The sequence below is a fragment of the Limulus polyphemus genome, unplaced genomic scaffold (assembly GCF_000517525.1).
Source record: "Limulus polyphemus unplaced genomic scaffold, Limulus_polyphemus-2.1.2 Scaffold1904, whole genome shotgun sequence".
In the NCBI taxonomy this organism is placed as follows: domain Eukaryota; kingdom Metazoa; phylum Arthropoda; class Merostomata; order Xiphosura; family Limulidae; genus Limulus; species Limulus polyphemus.
The window spans coordinates 71,676-91,532 of record NW_013667514.1 but is presented as its reverse complement, the minus strand read 5'-3'; the positions used below and the strand labels follow the sequence as shown (position 1 = coordinate 91,532).

The following is a 19,857-nucleotide window of genomic DNA, read 5'->3' as shown; positions in this document are numbered from 1 at the left end:
TGCGACTGTAGCTTTTTTTTTCCCAGAACATTGTCTTCAAAATAAGGGTGCGTCTTACATTCCGAAAAATACGGTACTTATTTATTTGTTTTTAGGACTTGCAAGAAACCATATGAGGTTATCAGCGCTAGCCGTTTTTAAATTTGAATTGATAGATTAAAGGGAAGGAAGGAAGTCAATTACACCCACCGCCAACTTTTGAGTTACTCTCGTAGAAGTGGGATTTGGCCTCAAAGTGAGAAGCGTGATTTTCTCGAATCGTGACACGATCCATAAACCTTCAGATCCACAGTCCAGAACACTAACCATTGGACCATGCCTGGCCACAAAGGAAAACACAACAAAATACATTCGTAGTTAGTGCACATCAAACGATTTAAGAACCCAATGGAGCCACACCATTTATAACACCCTTTGTAAATGTGGAGTAAAAAGCATTGGAAAAACAAAACAACCAAGAAAACCAAAAATTTAGGAATACAGTATCATTCAAAAACCTGTAACATCTATCCATATGGAATATCTTATCCAATTTTCAAAGAAGAAGAAAATGATATAATACTAAAAAAAAATGGGATATGAGCCACATACGAGGAAAAGATAAAAGAAACCTACAACCAGTTGGTAACACATTCAGTCAACTTAGCATATAAGTCATTAAAACCTGGATACACTTCTTGAAACCATATAATAATTAATTGAGTCTTCTAATCTTGGTAATTTTAAAATATTTCTTGAATTATAAGTGAAATAGGTTTTGAAAATACGTTCATAGTGTTTACTAACACGGAGACCCGTATATAATAACATGTTCGCAGTTTCGTTGAATATTGCCTAATGGTACTAGAGGGTATCGGCGCTAGCAGTCCCCAATATAGATCTGATAGACTAGACTCACTAGAGGGAAGACAGCTAGTCAACACCGCAACCTCTTACAATTACTGTACCAAACAGTCTTATAGCCTAAGGTGCCGATGATGCTATTGGGAAAAACTTGTAAGGTAGTTTGACATGTGTATTTGTGTGTGCATTTTGAGTTCTTGTGGGAAACTAAGTAACCGGAAGAACCGAATATTGTCTATGTGCGTTAACAGGAGATCTTCGCGTTCCTTGAAATAAGGGTGGACTACAAAGTTATATCTCTATTATTATTTTCCCTTCTATTCTAATTCCGTTATCCCTAGTGCTTAATACCTGGGACATACAGTCCACATAAGGAATATTTAAATCTTTTATAAAAGTAGCTGTTTCAACAGAATGAGTACCGTTGTGATGTTTAAATCTTTGAAATTCCCATCCACTCAGTGGAAAAAAGAAGATATTTCGTGCATAATAAGTGTGAAACTCTAAACACGTTTTCGACCGACTTTTTCAGTCAAACCATTGTCATCAAATAAGAGGTATTTATTTTGTGACTGTACGAATGAGAACGCATTACCAAAACTTCCCGATATCCCTAGAATGTCTCCTATGAAATTTTATAATTTTATTATGTATCACGTTTTGTTCATTTAAATATGTTATTATCTTGAAGTAAATGCCTATAACATATTATTTTTATTATATACTCATTCATTTTTACGTTATATTACCCGATAGGGTAACTACAATCAAAGAAGGAAACAGAGTGTTATAGTTAAACACGTTTCCATTCATACCTATAAGAGATCGAAAATACAGGTTTACACACGTGTCCAATAATCATGAACCCAGAAAAGGTTAAGCTTAACACTGGAACATAACACAGTTAAAAGATCCGTGTGAGGCACGAGATGTCAAATGGCGGGAGGGGGGGATTGAAACAAACACGCAAACAGGATATCATGTATCATACTTACGTAACAAATAATGCTGAAAATAAATCATTAATTGGACTTGATATGAAAATAAGATGTGAATATATAACGAACTATTATAAATGTAATGAAAATCACAATTAATATGAAAAATACAGAACTAAACGGAAACTAAAATAATTATAAGATACAACATAAATCAATGTAAATATTATTATTCATATTACTGAGCCACAACTGAAGCTCAATAGAGTAAAATTACTCATATTATCCAGACGCTCTTTGTTTAATTAATTTTCTAATAATTGTTTTAATTGATTTTCTTTAAATTTATTAACGACAGTTAAAATTTTATAACTTGATATATTGCATTGATAAAAGGTCCTCTGTATATACTTTAACATTCACTAAACACGTATGTAACGCGAACAAAATTGAAAATATGATAGACGATAAACATAGCTGTAAATTTCCATTCTCAAACTAACACTAACACAAGTCTTTACATTCAAGACCTAGTGGTTAGCTTGTTGGGCTACAGATGGGAAGATCCTATGTTCGAGCCGTTATTAAATTTGAATTGATAGACTAGAGGGAAGGAAGAGTGTCAGTTGCACCCCCCCCCCCCACCAACTCTTGAGTTGCTGGTAGAAGTGGGTTTTACCGTCACTCTTGTAACATACCCACGGCCTCAAAGTGAGAAGCGTGATTTTCTCGAAACGCGATACGATTCATAAACCCACAGATCCACAGTCCAGAACATTAACCATTGGACCGTGCCATACAAGTATTCTAGAAAATTAACAACAAAATTCAATTGCAGTTAGTTTTAAAATGAAAGTGTTGGTTTTCATATCAATAGTTGAAGCTTGCATGGTTGTTTTTTCACAAAAAAACTGATCAAATATGGTCAATTTCTACGAGTAGCTGGGAGTAAACTGCTATGGGTCCCATCCATGGGTAAAGTATTATTATTCCTTTTATGGAAAACTGTCACACCTGTGCATATCCACCCCTCATTTTGATGAAAGACTGGAGGGAAGCCAACACTTTAGCTTGGTTTGTTTGTTTTTGAATTTCGTGCACAGCTACACGAGGGCTATTTGCGTTAGCCGTCCCAAATTTAGCAGTGTAAGACCAGAGTAAAGGCAGCTAGTCATCACCACCCACCGCCAACTCTTGGGCTACTCTTTTATCAACGAATAGTGGGATTGACCGTCAAATTATAACGCCCCCACGAGTATGTTTGGTGGGACGGGAATCGAACCTGCGACCCTCAGATTGCGAGTCGAGCGCCATAACCCCCTGGCCATGCCGGGCCAACACTTTAGCTACTCGTATCCAACAAATAATGGAATTTGACCTTCACTTTTATAGCGCACCCATAACCACGAAGGCAGGGCATGCTTTTTTGCAGCAACGAGACACGAACAAATAACTATAGGATTAACAATTTCGGTCACGCTAACTGCTGGGCCACGCCCGGCCCTATATTAAAAGCATCGCGTTGTATTTCATGCAGTTCTTTAAACAATACTTTATTATCTACATGTTTATATCTTTAACAACAATATTTTGAAAAGCAAAAGACAATGAGTTATAAAGAATATTTTCAAACCTTATATCTTTATGATATTAGTAACCACAAAAGCAAAAAAAAACAAAACATGTTTTAACATGCCCTCTTTCTACGTACTCACATATTATTTTATAATAAATAAAACAAAACTCAATCCTTCTCCTAAACCACTATTCAGGTCATTATCATAATGGGCTCCTCCTTCCTGTGGCTTTAATTAACGTACAAGTTTATCAGATTAGTTCTGATAACTGGCAGGTTGTCTAGCATCATGGGCACAGTTATCTAGGCCATTATTCTGCAGCTGTAGTAAAACACACAAACAAATATCCGTTAAGACTGTTTAGTTCTAATTAAGTCACAGACGATATTAAACACCTTTGTCACCGCTGCTTTACTTAAAGATGAAAAATTAAACGCAATTCTGCAACTCCTCAGAAAATGTCTACCATGACGATCGATAGCCGACGACGGTTTTCATTCAAAACTTTGTTAATTCAAATTAGAAATTGTCTACAATGACGATCGATAGCCGACGACGGTTTTCATTCGAAACTTCGTTAATTCAAGGACATATTACACAAGGTCCTGCTCGCATCTGGATTCTCATCTGCTGTTTAAAACCTTCCAAAAGATCTGTATGTTACTATTAGCTGCCAATTACATCTTTGTTTTGTAACATTTACCGACGAGTTAATTCTACGTTTACAAAATCCCAGGATTCTACCATTTTAAGAGCTGACTATTTACATACTTTATTTTTGCACGGTTTCCTTGTGCTTTTGAGCACAACTTCTTTACCGTGGTTTTAGATTCACAAGCGTCTCTTTATCAGTGCTTCCTTTGAAATATTTTTGCCAACATTCATCGAGTTTCCATTTATTAAGTGCATTAACTCAAAAGTTAAGCATGCGGGGTTATTTTGAAAACCTTTAATTCCATCAAAATATTTCACACACGTTAACTGGCTTACGGCGAAAGAATAAATAAATCAGGCCATCGGCACTACGACTTATGTTCTCAGCACAAAACTTACACGAAAAAAACATACAAAAATCAACAGGAAACTAACTGTTTGAATCACTAGCACTTCTAGATAACAAAACTAACTTTTTTTTTCTATATGAAGTGAAATTTAAGGCTTGTAATTTTTTTTTCTTTTCACCAAAAGTAAAATGAAAAATAGAATCAACGACGGAGAGACCACGCCTTCTGCTATGAACTGCAGGTTCGCCTATTCAAGGCTCATCAGCATAGCTTGGGGCGAACAAATGGAAGAAAAACAAACCTCTTATAATATTGATGTGTATATAATATTTATAAGGTTTAAGTCCTTTTTAATCCACCATATAGTAACCTAAATGTAAGGCATTTCCTTCCATGTATGCCTTGTTTTAAATTAGTGTAAGTATGTGTTTCTTTGAAGTTAAATACAAAGCTATGCAAGGGATATCTATGCTCTCCCCATTACGGGTATCGAAACCGGGTTTCTATCATTGTAAGTCCGCAGACATACCGCTGTGCCACTGGGAGACTATATAAGTATTCTAGAAAATTAAATACTAAATTCATTTTCAGAACATTTTAAGATGAAAGCGATGGTTTTTATATCAATAGCTGAAGTTTGCATAGTCATTTTGTCTGCAAAGGTTTTGAATTTAAAAATAACAAATGAATAACAATTTTCTACTTAAATAACGATATCTGATAGAGGCAGACTACGATTTCGAAGAAAGTATAGTGTCGCACTTGATAAGTAACTAGATTCTGTGTTAAAGAAAGTATAGTGACACACTTGATAACTAACTAGATTCTGTGTTAAAGAAAGTATAGTGTCGCACTTGATAACTAACTAGATTCTGTGTTAAAGAAAGTATAGTGTCGCACTTGATAAGTAACTAGATTCTGTGTTAAAGAAAGTATAGTGACACACTTGATAACTAACTAGATTCTGTGTTAAGGAAAGTATAGTGTCGCACTTGATAAGTAACTAGATTCTGTGTTAAAGAAAGTATAGTGACACACTTGATAACTAACTAGATTCTGTGTTAAGGAAAGTATAGTGTCGCACTTGATAACTAACTAGATTCTGTGTTAAGGAAAGTATAGTGTCGCACTTGATAACTAACTAGATTCTGTGTTAAGGAAAGTATAGTGTCGCACTTGATAACTAACTAGATTCTGTGTTAAGGAAAGTATAGTGTCGCACTTGATAACTAACTAGATTCTGTGTTAAAGAAAGTATAGTGACACACTTGATAACTAACTAGATTCTGTGTTAAAGAAAGTATAGTGTCGCACTTGATAACTAACTAGATTCTGTGTTAAAGAAAGTATAGCGTCGCACCTGATAACTAACTAGATTCTGTGTTAAAGAAAATTGTGTTGGTGTCGGACTAATGTGGTCAAAATGAGGCCTCAACTTTGGAGAAGTGCGGCCAATGCCAGATTAGAAGCCCATAGAAACAATTACTATGTCAAAGTTATACACTATGTATTCAAGAATATCAACATTTCTATTTTCAACTCGTTATTGTTTCTTTAAGCACAAAGCAAACAATGGGGTACCTGTTTTTTGCCTACCTCAAGAATCAGACGCCGAATTTTAGCGTTATAAGCCCCAAGTTTACCTCTGAACCACTTGGGGCGTCATTTGTTATCTTGAGAGAGAACACCGTGAAATAACACGTTATCTGTTGCATCTGTTACGCTAAATCTGTGTTCAATAACTGGGTCGACGCTGACTAGTCGGCGTACCTATACATCCTGTATTAGTGAAACTGGAGTTTGAACACCATGACTGAAATACTTCGAAAAGCATTAAGGCATAGTGTTACTTTCAATATAAAAGTAATGAAATAATAGCTCTAAATGAAAGATATGTTACCATAATCACATATAATCAAAACAAGAAAGACTGATAATCGATAATGTGAGACTTTTATATATATATCTTTGTATTTGTTCAGTGCAGAAATCTAGTATTTGCTAAATCGCAAAAAGTCAGTTTCAATATTACAATTGTACAACAAAAATTAAAAAGAAGACAAGTAACCTTTCTCATGACATTTCCACTCTCCCATTCCGACAATTTTGAACAATAAGCAAGTTATAAATACATAAAAGAGATTTCGAATAGAAAATAAATTATATCACGCAGACTTTTTTTTTCTTTTTCAACTGGTCTGGGTGCTCTGCCACAAAAACCCCACCCCTCTTGGTGATCTAATTGTTATTGTGTTCCGCTCAAATTTCACATAATAGAAACCCAGGAGCCTGATGCGATTATAATCACTTCAAGCTCTGAAATCATTCATCACGACTTGACACACTAACACTACAGTCCGTGCATAGCATGCGTTCTTTCTACAGACACTACCACCTATAGCAACTTCTCAGGACCTATAAAAATGACTACATAACTTCTCTTAAAGCAATCACCATTACACAGGTATCAAAATATTAAAAATTTACATGCCTTTAAGTTCAATCTCAGTATCTGAACTTCCGTATTATTTATTTATTTTTATTCATTGTAGACGTAATTAAATCAATTGTAGGAAAAACTTATATCACATAGCTACATTATTCTTCACTGATCAGATTTTTGAGCCAACTTACGCAAAATCACAGAGCATTTCAAAGTTCTAGCCTTAAATTTATATATATCTTTAAATATATACTTAAAATATATTAAAACATTTTCTAACTTTGATACTCTATAAAAGTACAAGTGAAACGTTTGGGATGAATATTTTAGAATAGATAATGCAATTTCACATTAGAAATATAAACAACTTACACTTCAATCTATTAACAGATTTATTGTTTGAAAAAGTAAGCAAAACTTGATTTTTGTAGGCAATTACACATGAAGAATGATTCATTTAAATTTAAATAATGTGGTGTTACCTTTCTAATTTATTAATAAAATACAAAAAAATAATGAAAGGGAAAAAATAAAAACCATTGCATTTATCATTGCTGAAGATACAACAACTCCAGAAGTTGCATAACAAATTTATTACTGAACGTGAGATTAAAACACACATCGTCTGCACTGTACTTGAGTCTCATTGCGTGAATTCCACAGCTAGCAGCGGAAAGCCATCATAATAGAAGTTCAAGAACGTATATGCCAAACTCGAAAGAGTGACGCGTTTTTCGAATATGACTTAACTGCCAGAACAAATAATGTTGTTTAGCATGCAACATGGTTAGATAGAGGACGCTGTTATCAGTCACGCTGCTTCTGGTAACTCGCTTTCTATAAACATGAGAATCTGAGCTTAAAAAAAATGAAAACAGTGACTTTCAATCTCTCCAGAAGGAAGCTGAAAAGGGGTCAATGTAATATTCCTAACAAGGCTTACATAATAACCGACTAGAGACTAGTGTCAACTTGGATTTGATTGATTTTAATTACATTTTATATGAAAAAAGTATTGTTTTTGAGCATCAGTTAGCTCTTGTACGATATGTGAATATTATTAGGAGAAAAGTAAACTTCATGGCAAGGTCTTACGGGATTAGTTAATAGTGCCATGAAAGAACTAACTAACTCTTGTCAGTTCTTAGAGGATATCTGGCTAAATTAATCAAAGTTCACCTCTTAAAAATGTTGTGGTTATTGCTATTGTTTTTACTGACTTTTGAAATATTGAAATGAAAAACTTCATATTGTATTAATGTCTTGTAAAGTTTGTGGATAGGGTCAATAAGAAACCGGTCTAATCTATTCTTACAGAACTTGCGGAAAGTGCCATTCTTTAATGAGTTTTTACAGATAAACTGAGTGAATCTGGTTAATGAACCAAACTCTGCTCAGCTATTGTGAAATCCACGGACAATATAACGAAAAATATAATTCGCTTTAGCAGTCACGAAATCAGTAAATAATATAAAAATAATCAAACTCTAATTGGCTCTTGCTAAGTCGATGAGTACCATGATGCAAAAAAGAACAGATGTTGTATGTTTGTTTTTATACAATATGGATAGCTTGACAGATCAAAGAATCCGAAGATGGTGAAGCGACGGAATCATCTTATCAAACACTACAAGATTTTTAATTAAAATAACGTCTTTGAGCAGCTCTTACAGAAACTGTGGACAATGAAAAAATGTGTAACGTTTGTTTAGTATATATTTTTGGTCATTTTCAAATGACAGTTAAAAATATTTTCACCACGCTAGTGATAAGTAGACATTTTCCCCAAACACAAAGTTCTGTTAAAGGTGCAGGTTAAACTAGGCAGCTTACAAAAAATACATCCAATTATATCATTCTACATGGGACATTTTTTCGTTTTCTACTACTTCATGGGAAGTAATAAAGCTTAAAAAGCAGCTAAATTACTTGAAAAATGTTTACCTACTGGCTAAATCAGATAAATGTTTAATAAATTTTTTTATGTAAGAATAAAAAAGCTTGAGAAATTGAAATAGTTTAATTGCACATTTTGTAACAAAGTTACGATTTAAGAGATATAGTAAAATATTTTTACAGAATAAACGTGAATTTAACAAAACAAAACAAATACAATACAATTAAAATAAACCTAAATAAAATAGTTTTTATATTTAGTAAAAAAAAAGAATTGAATCTTCCAATATTTCTGTGAACTTTCTTAGAAAACACGAAACAAGGAAGTTTAAGAGAGATGTAATCTGGTAAAAGTAACCTGTTTTATTGTATTTCTCATACCTCTTTCCTTGGTTTTGTGTTTCATTTCGAGCTAGTCCTTCCCCTAGTTGGCTGCAGACAGTGAGGGGTAATTTAATACATGGATATTGTGGGCTTTACCATCCAAAATGTCTCCTCCTAATATCTAAAAAGGTTTTTTAGTTCTACTTTTATTTTACACATGGAGCTCGCGAATAGAGGTTAAATCTGATGGATGGTATTATATAGTTCCTACTTGTTCAGGCACCATGCTACTAGAGTAAACTTTATATTTTACACATTGTGTTTGTACCTTAGATTTATGTATCTGTCGTTTATGTGTTACACTTTTAGTGTTGCGTTGTTTGTTTGGAAAGTTAACTTATTAACTCCAAATATCCACTGCAATAACCTATTTTTTTCTGCTTCATTAGAAATGATTGTCCCTTTTCACAAACCTGACTGCAGATGATGTACAGTAGTTTTGAATGTGAGATGTTGTGGGTTTCAGCACTTATACCTGTTTCTACTATCAAAGAGGGGGAGTTCAGTTTTTATTACTAATCCTGTTGTGAACATAGGTTTTACTTGGGTAAGAACCTTTCTCACATTGCAGTTTGTGATGTTATTTGTCTGTCCAGTCTGTGCAACGCTTTATATTTTTAATGAACGTCGTGTTACAATCTTTTCTTTTATGTTTCATTAATATAACTAGTGTGTAATTTGTAAAACGAAAATAACAAACTTCTATAGCTTATCTAAAATGAAAGGCAACATAAATTGCACCTGACATGAAGGGTACCAATTCAAAACTTAAGGTTCCAACAACGTGTTAACACGTATAACATGCAGAAATCTTCTTGATAAAAGAGGTAGAAAGGTGAAAGGTAGAATAGTTGAATTATATTTTGTAAAACTTTCCAGGTCTCATGATATACGTATAAATATATATACGGGTATGCTAATAATGCTGCATTTACGCTTGTCATATGTTATTATTATAATTAAGTTGAATTAATTCATCCTTTTATCCTTATCATATGTACATAAACCCATTATTTTAACTCCACATAAACCAGCAGAAAGCAGTTCTCAACTGTCAACATGAGTGCCATGATGCAAGTCTGCGTTCTCAAGCTATACATTTCAACCACACATCAAATGAGTATTCTGGCTACCAAACTTAAAACATTGTTTTACACACACGAGCTCTAGCATCAAAAGCAAACCAAGGAAAATGATATTTTACATAGAAAAGTAAAAGTAAACAAATGTATATGAATGACAAGGGTGTATAGTGAAATGTGTAGATTTTAAAACTCTGTGAGAGAAAGATAAACATCTTGTTCGGTGATTGTTACTCTAGATAGACTTTTTTCTGAACAACATATATGCTCTGGTGGGCATTTTAACCACCTCTTTACCAGTGTTTTAATAATCTATGTTTATTTTTCTTTATTAACATGATGTATATGTACAAGCACATAAACCATATAGCGAACGAAACCAAAGTTACAAGGTTATGAGGATAACAAGACAACATACATGTACTTTCTCACTTCAATGGAAACATAGAAAACTGGAATAAAAGGTTGGTCGGCATAAAATTACGGGTTTTACAATATGAGGTTAAGGTGATGTAAGTATCACGACGAATGTCAAATACACATGGTACTTCATATATATAAACCAAAAACTAACATTAGAATAAAAAACAAACAACACACTTCACCAATTTAAATACTGCTCGATCAGTATCCTTTGATGTTATTATATCTAAATATCAGACATAATGTTCATTTAACCCATAAACAGCCTGATCGTAATTAGAAATATTTATAACTAAAAAATATGATTATAACAAAATAGACCTAGACTTCATAGAAACTAGAAATATTCATGCCATGTCAGACTCATTTTTATATTTGGAGTATGTGTGGATAAAGCTACATTTTAGTGTAAAAATTGCATACATATTTTTAATAAATGTTAGTTTGAAAAATACAAAATATATAGCTTAAAGATAAACCAAATTAACCAAGGAGTTGAATATTCTGTTACGCAAGTGTACGTACATTGTATCATTTATAAATTTCATAAGACTAAAGTTCGTTATTTTACAAATATATAACGATTATACAAATAGAAACAGTTGTAAACTGATTATAAAACTGTTCAGTGTATACCGCCAGCCACCACAACACTAATGTATTATGTTCTTTTAATATTGATAGTTTTTTAAAGTGTTCACAAGACAAAATATTCTGAATATTACAAAATTGACACCCACATAATTGTTTAAGGAAAGGATAAAGATAAAAAGATAGACTATCAACATTCAAGGAAAAGTGTTAGTAATCAACATTTAGTAGGAAATCGATCAAACATGGGTGCCATCTGTTACATTAACTATTAACCAATATTTCTGCTGTAAAATCTTTGAAAATTGTTATTGATTAATTAGCTTCTATTTTGCAACAATATTTGTCAACTGGTGCCACAGATTTTTTCCAAATACAACGTGGCATAGCCTGATGATTAGGGTGCTCGACTCGCAATCTGCGTATCAAGGGATCGAAACCTGTCACCGAACATCTTCGCCCTTTCAGCCGTAGAGGTTGTTATAATGTGATGGTCAATCCCATTCTCCGTTGGTAAAGAGTAGTACAAGATTCAGCGGTGGGTGGTGTTGATTAACTGCATTTCCTCTAGTCTATCACTTCAAAATTAGGGACGGATAACGAAAATAGTCCTCGAGTAGCTTTGCGCTAATTTCAACAAACAAACAATCTTTCAAATACCACTTAGTAAGAAAAGCAGTATGTTTGGGATTAGTATTCCGCAGACCGAGCAAATTAAATGTTGTTCACACGGTACTGCGTGACGAACCAAAATATTGTAATATTGTTCATTTTGCATAACACTAATATATCCTACTTCTGCAGGACTTAAATATCCTTATACCGTTACGATGAGATTGTACAATCTCATCGTAATGAAAACCTATTCTGCTTAAACGTCCCTGTCTTCCCGTTTTTGTGATTCTTTGCCATCGAAAAGATCCACCAGCTGTAATTTGACGAACTCACAGTGTTAAAATCTGGGATTCAATTACCCGTGGTGGATAGAACGCAGATAGCCCTGTTTCGTTGTCAACTAAAACAAACCCAAACTCGTCGAACAGTTCTTTTTTACCCATTCTAATTCGATGCATATCCGTATTATTATATCTATGTCTAGAATGGTTTGAATTGATTGGTTATTATTCGAATGACACTCTCTTCCCATCTGGGTGTTTTTCTTCGACGTTCTTTCGGGTTAGTATAATTTACACTCTAGTGGCAATAAAACGTTTTAACGTTCTTTGAACCACCCCTCTCGAAACACCAGGTCTTTGAGTAATATACTGATGAGCTTTCTCTTCATTATGTATAGAAACGTCCCATTAATACAATATAAGTCTATACATCAAACCCCCTCAGTTACGGGACGAGCCCAGCCTAGTTGTTAGCGTACCGGACTGTGGTTCTCGTCCCGTTACTGAAAACAAATAAAAAAATAAACACATTCCTCGCTTTGGGACCGCGGATGTGATATAAAAACGACGATCAAGTCACACTGTTCGGTGTGACAAAGGTAGCCCAGGTATTGTCGATAGGTGATATTAACTAGTTAGCTGCTTAGCGTCTACTCTATCACTTGTTAAATAGGGACATATAGATAGCGGTTTTGTGCGAAGTTTAAAAAACAAAGAAACACTCAGTTCACATTTGTACTTGAAATACAATTACATTGTGAAAATCATTTATGAAACAAAACGTTGTTTTATTGTCACAATAAGCGGATATACTATTGAGAAAAAAAGTAACTGTTTTTGTTGTAGAGGGCATAACTACACAAAGGACTATATGTGCTGTACCCACTGTGGGTATAAAAGCCTGACTTTCAGCATTATAAGCCCTCAGATTTTACTGCCACAGACACAATTTTTTTTTGCCGATAGTGTGTCCTATACTTGAGGGTTTGTATCATACTTTTTGTTATTTTGTGTTTTTTGCCGATAGTGTCTATTTACTTGAAGGTTTGTATAGCAATTTTTGTTTTGTATGTTTCTTGCCGATAGTGTACCATATACTTGAAAGTTTGTATAGTATTTTGTTGTTGTTTTTGTGTGTTTTTTGCCGACAGTGTGCTATATACTTGAAGGTTTGTATAGCTATTTTTGGTGTTTTGTGTGTTTTTTGCCGATAGTGTGCTATATACTTGAAGGTTTATATAGTATTTTTTGTTGTTTTTGTGTGTTTTTGCCGATAGTGTGCCCTATACTTGAAGATTTTTATAGCATTTTTTTGTTCTCGATGCATTTAAAGTGTTCGTGAGTTATAAGTAAATTACATCTAACATTAAAAAAAATCTATAAATACATTTTAGATAAGGAAAAAGAGACAAAAACGATAATCATTTGTAAAGTTTATAAAAAATTGTTGTAAATAGTTTGTGTAATTTGGGAATAAAAAACAAAACGAAAAACATTTAACTATTAAATCATTACTTTTAGTGCCACTTACATTAAAGTCTACCCAAAATTATTATTACGTGAAAACGTATTAATTCTTTGCGTCCAGTTGAAAACTGCGCTTTGAAGATGTCCTATCAGTCCAGCTAGACTGGTCAGACAGAATGTCACCTATTGAAGCATTATATAACTCACACGTAACAGCCTCAACACCAAGACCAGCTGAAAATTCCACTTTGAACACGTCTCAACTCCCTCAATAAGAAAGTATAAAATCTACAGGAATATATTTCTTATTGAATTATGTGGTCTTCATGGTTTGAACATATTTATAAAAGATGTCAGGTTTTAAAACCAAAATCTTTCATTTTGATTCATATTCATTCTCTATCAAAATGTAATTATTTGCTGCTTTCTCTAATAGGATACGATAATTAGAAAACTATGACTATTGATGTCATGATTCAACAATATTTTAAAAACCAATACAAGCAAAAATCCTAATATAGCATGACTTGTAATTCCTTCATGTCCAGGAGTACCAATACCAAAGAGCTGTAAAAAACAATTTGAATATCTGTGATATTGCACAGCTTTATAAAAAGAAGAAAAATATATATATACAAGCACATGCACAACGCCATACATGACGAATAACACTCCCCTAAATATTGTATTTGTAAGAAAGGGGCAGACTCACTGGGTACCCAATTATATAGCCTCTAACCAGTAGAGCTACAGTTACTATATACATGAAAGCATGGGTTCTGTGTCTGCCACGAAGCTGACTATAGAAACACACATAAAAAAACCTGAACCAAAAAAGAATAAAATTCGATGGCGCAGGACAAAAAGAGCTGAGGAGGTGCACGAATTGAAGTATGTATAGCCCCGTTTTACAAATGAATTCACGTAAAATAAGAAAAGCTTGCATCCCGGCCTGACAGCTCAACAACTAACAAAAAAAAAAAAGATTATTTTATATCTAGCCAAACTACTTCAACTATAAACTCTTTTTTTCTAGTATTTTCACGACTTGTTGAAGACCAGAAACACTTTGGGAATGTTAAACCGCTTAAAAACGTGTTATCTGAACAAAAAGACTTAACGGATCGTTAAAACTATGCGATTACTGTGAAATATGTCTATCCATCTGTTTGTGTCTGACTACCATTTCTTATGTCTATCTGTTAATATATTTCTTCAATTTATTGCCTGTATGTCTGTTTATTTTGTTTTCTATCTAACTCTGTGTGTCTAATTATGCCGAGTTGCTAACAAGATTGATATGCTACTACTAAAAAGCGTATTTTTGAATAGCCGTAAGTCGTTGAAACCTACTATAACAAATGCTTTGTTTCTTTGAAGCTAAGCACAAAGCTACACAAAGGACTGACTGTCTGTGCTCTGCCCACCACAGGTATCGAAACTCGTTGTAAGTTCGCAGACATACCGCTGTGCCACTGGGGGGGGGGGACTAACAAATGCTATCCGTTCAATAGAAAAATTACTTAAACTCGCCATATTTTAGATAACTTTAAAACATAAGGAAGTGAGAAATAAACTCTCTTCCGAAAACAATGTTGATACGGTCACAGAAATATCCTGGATTGCAGTACGTGTGTCAACTGAAAATAAATTGAAATATTTTAAATTTGACCACAATCCAATCCAATTTAGCATGGTAGGACTTTAGGACTTTACTGGATTGCAGTACGTGTGTCAACTGAAAATAAATTGAAATATTTTAAATTTGACCACAATCCAATCCAATTTAGCATGGTAGGACTTTAGGTTAAAAGTATATTTCATTCCCTGAAGGGGAATGAAATATAACCAGGGGCTGTCAGAAACTTCTGTTTCTCTTCACCCCACTACATAATTAGAATTAAGTGGCCGAGGCTTTTAAGACTTAAATGCTTACATTAGTGGAAGTTTAATAGTTAATTTTCCTAATGACGAATCCACAAGCAGTGGGAAGAGCTGAGAGGAGACGCGGAAAAGAAGAGAAAGAAGGAGACCTTCGCTGTAAAACGTGAACACAACTTATGCACACTTTGTATAAACGGTCAGGTCAAAAACCCTTGGGGTTCGCATATAACCGTTCGTAGTTTGGAACTACTGACCATATGGTAAAGCAACCAGCCAGCAGCACACAAGCCACAAGGGTTTTGTCCGGAGTGTTGAACCGAATAATGAAATTGACTGTCACTTTTATATCTAGGTAAGAGTTGAAAGTGAGGAGTATATTCAATGACATTACCTCTGAAATCCCGGACCTTTTCGTCTACATGCCAAATATTAGACCACGCCCCATCATCGACACAAAAATATTACAAAACCTATTATTTTGGGAACAAATAGGCTGTTTAATGCAATACGTAAAGTTAACACCACACTTAATATTCAATGCCAACAACTGTTCGAGTATTGCAGGTTCTGTATTTTATGGTTCTTTGTATTGCAGTGCTGTAAAAATAAAACAGCTGTTGTGAATTTAATTTATATTCCATTGTTTTGAATATATTATATTAAAACAATTTTGAATATGCAAATTGGCAAGTCACGTGACAAACACAGTTAATATGAAGTCGCTGTGGACCGGGATGTGGAAGAACTATATTTTGACATTGTTTAGAGTTGCATCTGGTGCCATCAAAATTAGATTTGGAAAGAATGTGTACCAGACTTTTTCCATGCACGATATTCGAATATTCAGATTATAAAGATCTGTTCAGATCGAGGTTTTAGAATTTCTCTTGTACTTAATAGCATGGGAATACAAAAATCATAGGAATCAAGTTGGGGCACCAGGATCATCCAGAATGCAAAAATTGTGGTAAAAATAGTGTGGTGTCATGTAACAGATGAAAATCTACGAACACAAAGGTTAGTGGCAAAAACTTTTCACTTTACCAGACATGAACTGAAAATCGTTTTTGGGCTTCAAAATTCTTTTCATATGGTGTACTCAGCCTTTGTACAACGCAAGAGGTGGTGATAAACATCTATATGTGGTTTAGAAAGTAATGTTATTTAACTCGATTTTATAAATGTTGCTTCACGAAAATAGAGGTCGATATTTATATTTCAGGAATAGAAGAAACTGAAAAGAATAAGAAAACTGTTCATATACCCATATACGTATCATTCAATGGGCTGTAAACAAAGTATTTTTGTACATGTTTATAACACAGAAATTACAAATGAGGCTATCCTTCCCTTGGTAACCTGTAACCTATGGAAAAGAGTTCAGAAATGTTTCAAAAATATTCATCAAACTTCCTCAAAACACATTTAAGGGAAGCTTTCCATGTGCTTCCTAAGGACAAGAATCATTACGTTTCCATAATGATATTCTCAGTACTAAAAGGTATTCAAGGCAAAAATGGTCAAAGAAGCTATTATAATGTTTCACATGCTTCCTAAAGACAAGAATCAGTAGAAGTTATTATAGTGTTTCATATGCTTCCTAAAGACAAGAATCAGTAGAAGTTATTATAATGTTTCACGTGCTTCCTAAAGACAAGAATCAGTAGAAGTTATTATAATGTTTCACATGCTTCCTAAAGACAAGAATCAGTAGAAGTTATTATAATGTTTCACATGCTTCCTAGGACAAGAATCAGTAGAAGCTATTATAATGTTTCACATGCTTCCTAAAGACAAGAATCAGTAGAAGTTATTATAATGTTTCACGTGCTTCCTAAAGACAAGAATCAGTAGAAGTTATTATAGTGTTTCATATGCTTCCTAAAGACAAGAATCAGTAGAAGTTATTATAATGTTTCACATGCTTCCTGAAGACAAGAATCAGTAGAAGTTATTATAACGTTTCACATGCTTCCTAAAGACAAGAATCAGTAGAAGTTATTATAATGTTCCTCGCGAGACTGGAATGAGAGAACCAAGGCAGGATTTTATGTTATTCCTAGAGCTATCTCAGAACAAGGTTTAATAGAATTTACACATTACTCATCATTATGGTTTTAAATATACATAAGAGAGAATTTTATAATATTCCTCAATTTACTTAAGAATAAACGCTAAACTAAGCTATTTTTCATAATTCATTCGCTTCATATGAAAAGTATACTTCAATAATATTCTACAAGCCTCTACAGGTTGAGGGGAAGGAATTGTTTCATAGGATTATTTCAAAACAGGGAACAATTGTTTTGGATTGGTTTGTTTGGAATTTTACAAAGTTACACAAGGGCTATCTGCGCTAACCGTCCCTAATTTAGCAGTGAAAGACTAGAGGAAAGACAGCTAGTCAACACCAACCACTGCCAAGTCTTGGGCTACTCTTTTACCAACAAATAGTGGGATTAATCATAAGGTTATAAGGCCCCCAAAACTGAAAGGGCGAGCATGTTCGGTGGAACAGGAATAACAAAAAAGTTATGATGTTACATAAATTACCAGAAGATAAATGTTTTAAAATACTTTAGGCTACCTAGAGCCGAGAGAAGATGTTTTAAAATACCCTTAAGTATATTTAGAAACAAAAGTTCTGAGAAATTATAATAACGTTTTTCCAGGCAACATTGGTGTTTCTAATTTTTCGCAGCTGTCAAAACGGAATAGAACTATAAAGCGTTTGATAAGTTTCTGAAGTATTTGTTATGTTTCATTTTGTTCCATTGTTTCCTTAAAACAAAATTTATTACAGTTTTTTATAGAATTACTCAGGTTACCTAGCTGAACCTTTATGCTTAAGTAACTCGGAGAAGAATCTCAAATCTTGCCTTAGGCAAACCTAGCCTTAAAAACGGAGAATACTATACAGATGACCCTGGCCCTTGACTTTAGCTAGTTTGAAAAAAAAATTATGAAAACTTCCTCGATCATTGTTTTGAAGCACACTGTTAAGTTGTATAAAATCAGCTATCGACTCTTTTAACTTAAGAAAAGTTATTAAAATCTGTATTGACTTTTGTAGTTAAGTTAAGTGGCCTGAGAACAATAATAGATCTTTCTCTTAATTTTTGTCTTTACACGCAGTTATTAAAAAATTTCGCCTAAAAAGAAACAAAACTTCCACTAGAACGTTCCCCAAATTGCTACACCATTACCACCAGTAATGTGTATTGTCGAAATAACACAAAAGGTCAAGTACCTCATAGGATTTACCCATGTTGGCAGAGAAATGGGATAGAAAAACGAGTCATCAGGCAATAAATTAGCTTTCAATCATTAACTGTCTACAGTTTACGCTATAAACACAACTGAAGTCGTGCTTTCCTGTTTGAATGTGAGATAAGCGGTTTTCAGACTGGTTGTCAGCTGCTACATGACAGTTTTTGTGATGTCTCTCCCAAATTACGGTTGAAGACAGATGAATCCTACTACATTTGAAAAGAATCGGTCAATTAGGCTAAAGTCTGACGTCTTTTGTACTTTACAAACTTGTCCAAATGTCTTTTGTTTAGTGATTCAACCACAACGTTTCCAGTGCCAGACTTTTTGATTGTCACTATTAATTGACTTGGAACAGTCAGTCATGTAAATGGTTTTTGTTTATAACTCTCCTTTTAGACAGACACTCATCATTCTTTGATTACCAATTATTTTTACAGAATGACAATAATATGATTATATCTCTAAATTGATAAAGCTTAAGCAATTACCAACACATCACGTGATTACTCTATTTTGGATATGCAAATAAATGTAATATTGTAAAAATGTTGGGGGAGTACTAAGTGGTAATTTAGTATTTAAACATTCGATTAGAAAGATGTGTTCAAATAATATATTCAAAATAAATCTTAATAAACTGACCAATCAATGTAAACAAAACTTTCAGTATTGTTCTGATATGGATACTAATTTGACGCTTGTTCCAATAAACTTCAAGGATATAAAAAGTCATTTAACTTGTGCCGTTCTTGATTCTTGTTGTAAGGAAACCTGATGAATGTAATAGAAGTTTCTTGACTGTTGTTGTAAGGAAACCTGATAAATATAATAACAATTTCTTAATTCTATTTCAAGGAAACCTGGTGAATGTTTTAGCAGTTTCTCGGTTCTTGTTGCAAGGAAACCAGATGAATGTAATAGCAGTTTCTTGATTTTTTTTGTAAGGAAACCTGATGAATGTTTTAGCAGTCTCTCGATTCTTGTTGTAAGGAAATCTGATAAATGTAATAGCAGTCTCTTGATTATTGTAATAGAAAAAGTATGTCTTGACAATTTTTCTTATACTGTAACTCTGTTAGACTTCTCTTGTCTGTCAATTAAAAACTTAAGAATCTCGATATATTCTCAGAAACTTTTATTGATTCCTTTCCGTACA

At 33.6% G+C, this 19,857-nt stretch overlaps 1 long non-coding RNA gene across 4 annotated transcripts in view; it reads right to left on the bottom strand.

Annotated features, from left to right (window-relative positions):
- LOC111087231 overlaps positions 1-19,857 on the bottom strand; it is a 90,338-nt gene that overhangs the window by 54,795 nt on the left and 15,686 nt on the right. The window contains exon 1 of one of the 4 annotated variants that reach the window (XR_002611948.1): positions 7,426-7,492. The exons of 2 other annotated variants lie outside the window; for them this stretch is intronic. This is a non-coding gene — a long non-coding RNA (uncharacterized LOC111087231). Of the gene's footprint in view, positions 1-3,496; positions 3,901-7,425; positions 7,493-19,857 lie in introns of those variants that run through there. One more of the 4 variants, XR_002611947.1, reaches the window with a different exon arrangement.